The sequence below is a fragment of the Triticum aestivum genome, unplaced genomic scaffold (genome assembly GCF_018294505.1).
Source record: "Triticum aestivum cultivar Chinese Spring unplaced genomic scaffold, IWGSC CS RefSeq v2.1 scaffold54592, whole genome shotgun sequence".
NCBI classification, from domain to species: Eukaryota; Viridiplantae; Streptophyta; class Magnoliopsida; order Poales; family Poaceae; genus Triticum; species Triticum aestivum.
In genome coordinates, this window is record NW_025228115.1 from 170,447 (window position 1) to 173,099 (window position 2,653).

General features: G+C 47.7%; 5 non-coding genes across 5 annotated transcripts; all 5 read left to right on the top strand.

Annotated features, from left to right (window-relative positions):
* The first annotated feature begins 137 nt into the window (after positions 1–137).
* LOC123173224 (5S ribosomal RNA) lies at positions 138–256 on the top strand. Its single transcript, XR_006486010.1, has one exon. It is a non-coding gene; the product is annotated as a 5S ribosomal RNA (ribosomal RNA).
* Positions 257–629: 373 nt separating this feature from the next.
* Positions 630–748, top strand: LOC123173056 (5S ribosomal RNA). Its single transcript, XR_006485852.1, has one exon. It is a non-coding gene; the product is annotated as a 5S ribosomal RNA (ribosomal RNA).
* A 368-nt stretch (positions 749–1,116) lies between these two features.
* On the top strand, positions 1,117–1,235 carry LOC123173162 (5S ribosomal RNA). Its single transcript, XR_006485952.1, has one exon. It is a non-coding gene; the product is annotated as a 5S ribosomal RNA (ribosomal RNA).
* Positions 1,236–1,605: 370 nt separating this feature from the next.
* On the top strand, positions 1,606–1,724 carry LOC123173076 (5S ribosomal RNA). The gene has a single exon (XR_006485871.1). It is a non-coding gene; the product is annotated as a 5S ribosomal RNA (ribosomal RNA).
* A 373-nt stretch (positions 1,725–2,097) lies between these two features.
* On the top strand, positions 2,098–2,216 carry LOC123173250 (5S ribosomal RNA). The gene has a single exon (XR_006486035.1). It is a non-coding gene; the product is annotated as a 5S ribosomal RNA (ribosomal RNA).
* The last annotated feature ends 437 nt before the right edge of the window (positions 2,217–2,653 follow it).

The following is a 2,653-nucleotide window of genomic DNA, read 5'->3' on the forward strand; positions in this document are numbered from 1 at the left end:
GGGGGGGGGAGTAAATAGTATATATAGGGCATTATCCATTATTAGGCAACGGTTGCAATGGTAGTAAGAATGACAATCATCTTTGCAGTGGACCTGGGAGTGCCAAGCATAAGGGAAGAAGGCGGGGGTAACATGTCGGATGCGATCATACCAGCACTAAAGCACTGGATCCCATCAGAACTCCGAAGTTAAGCGTGCTTGGGCGAGAGTACTAGTAGGATGGGTGACCTACTGGGAAGTCCTCGTGTTGCATTCCCTTTTTAAATATTTTTTGCGGCTCGTGACAAACATATCGCATGTGCGCGATATATATTATCCCCGTTATATTATTTTTGACATTTGCGATATGTTTTAGCTCGCTGCTCATTGGTCACGCGTCTAGAGGCGGCTTTGTTGCGCGAGGAGCGCGTTCTGAAAGGGGTAAAAAAATACGTGTTGCTGCGGTATAGAGGGAGGGGTGGAAACCGTGGTAAACTCGTCTCCGTGTTTGAGGGGGGGGGGAGTAAGTAGTATATATAGGGCATTATCCATTATTAGGCAACGGTTGTAATGGTAGTAAGAATGACAATCATCTTTGCAGTGGACCTGGGAGTGGCAAGCATAAGGGACGAAGGCGGGGGTAACATGTCGGATGCGATCATACCAGCACTAAAGCACCGGATCCCATCAGAACTCCGAAGTTAAGCGTGCTTGGGCGAGAGTAGTACTAGGATGGGTGACCTCCTGGGAAGTCCTCGTGTTGCATTCCCTTTTTTATTATTTTTTGGGCCTCGTGACAAACATATCGCATGTGCGCGATATATATTAACCCCGTTATATTATTTTTGACATTTGCGATATGTTTTAGCTCGCTGCTCATTGGTCACGCGTCTAGAGGCGGCTTTGTGGCGCGAGGAGCGCGTTCTGAAAGGGGTAAAAAAATACGTGTTGCTGCTATAGAGGGAGGGGTGGAAACCGTGGTAAACTCGTCTCCGTGTTTGAGGGGGGGAGTAAGTAGTATATATAGGGCATTATTCATTATTAGGCAACGGTTGTAATGGTAGTAAGAATGACAATCATCTTTGCAGTGGACCTGGGAGTGGCAAGCATAAGGGACGAAGGCGGGGGTAACATGTCGGATGCGATCATACCAGCACTAAAGCACCGGATCCCATCAAAACTCCGAAGTTAAGCGTGCCTGGGCGAGAGTAGTACTAGGATGGGTGACCTCCTCGGAAGTCCTCGTGTTGCATTCCCTTTTTAATTATTTTTTGCGCCTCGTGACAAACATATCGCATGTGCGCGATATATATTAACCCCGTTATATTATTTTTGACATTTGCGATATGTTTTAGCTCGCTGCTCATTGGTCACGCGTCTAGAGGCGGCTTTGTGGCGCAAGGAGCGCGTTCTGAAAGGGGTAAAAAAATACGTGTTGCTGCGGTATAGAGGGAGGGGTGGAAACCGTGGTAAACTCGTCTCCGTGTTTGAGGGGGGGAGTAAGTAGTATATATAAGGCATTATCCATTATTAGGCAACGGTTGTAATGGTAGTAAGGATGACAATCATCTTTGCAGTGGACCTGGGAGTGGCAAGCATAAGGGACGAAGGCGGGGGTAACATGTTGGATGCGATCATACCAGCACTAAAGCACCGGATCCCATCAAAACTCCGAAGTTAAGCGTGCTTGGGCGAGAGTAGTACTAGGATGGGTGACCTCCTGGGAAGTCCTCGTGTTGCATTCCCTTTTTAATTATTTTTTGCGCCTCGTGACAAACATATCGCATGTGCGCGATATATATTAACCCCGTTATATTATTTTTGACATTTGCGATTTGTTTTAGCTCGCTGCGCATTGGTCACGCGTCTAGAGGCAGCTTTGTGGCGCGACGAGCGCGTTCTGAAAGGGGTAAAAAATACGTGTTGCTGCGGTATAGAGGGAGGGGTGGAAACCGTGGTAAACTCGTCTCCGTGTTTGAGGGGGGGGGGGAGTAAGTAGTATATATAGGGCATTATCCATTATTAGGCAACGGTTGTAATGGTAGTAAGAATGAAAATCATCTTTGCAGTGGACCTGGGAGTGGCAAGCATAAGGGACGAAGGCGGGGGTAACATGTCGGATGCGATCATACCATCCCTAAAGCACCGGATCCCATCAGAACTTCGAAGTTAAGCGTGCTTGGGCGAGAGTAGTACTTGGATGGGTGACCTCCTGGGAAGTCCTCGTGTCGCATTCCCTTTTTAATTATTTTTTGCGCCTCGTGACAAACATATCGGATGTGCGCGATATATATTAACCCCGTTATATTAGTTTTGACATTTGCGATACGTTTTAGCTCGCTGCTCATTGGTCAAGCGTCTAGAGGCGGCTTTGTGGCGCGAGGAGCGCGTTCTGAAAGGGGTAAAAAAATCGTGTTGCTGTGGTATAGAGGGAGGGGTGGAAACCGTGGTAAACTCGTCTCCGTGTTTGAGGGGGGGGGAGTAAGTAGTATATATAGGGCATTATCCATTATTAGGCAACAGTTGTAATGGTAGTAAGAATGATAATCATCTTTGCAGTGGACCTGGGAGTGGCAAGCATAAGGGACGAAGGCGGGGGTAACATGTCGGATGCGATCATACCAGCACTAAAGCACCGGATCCCATCAGAACTCCGAAGTTAAGAGTGCTTGGG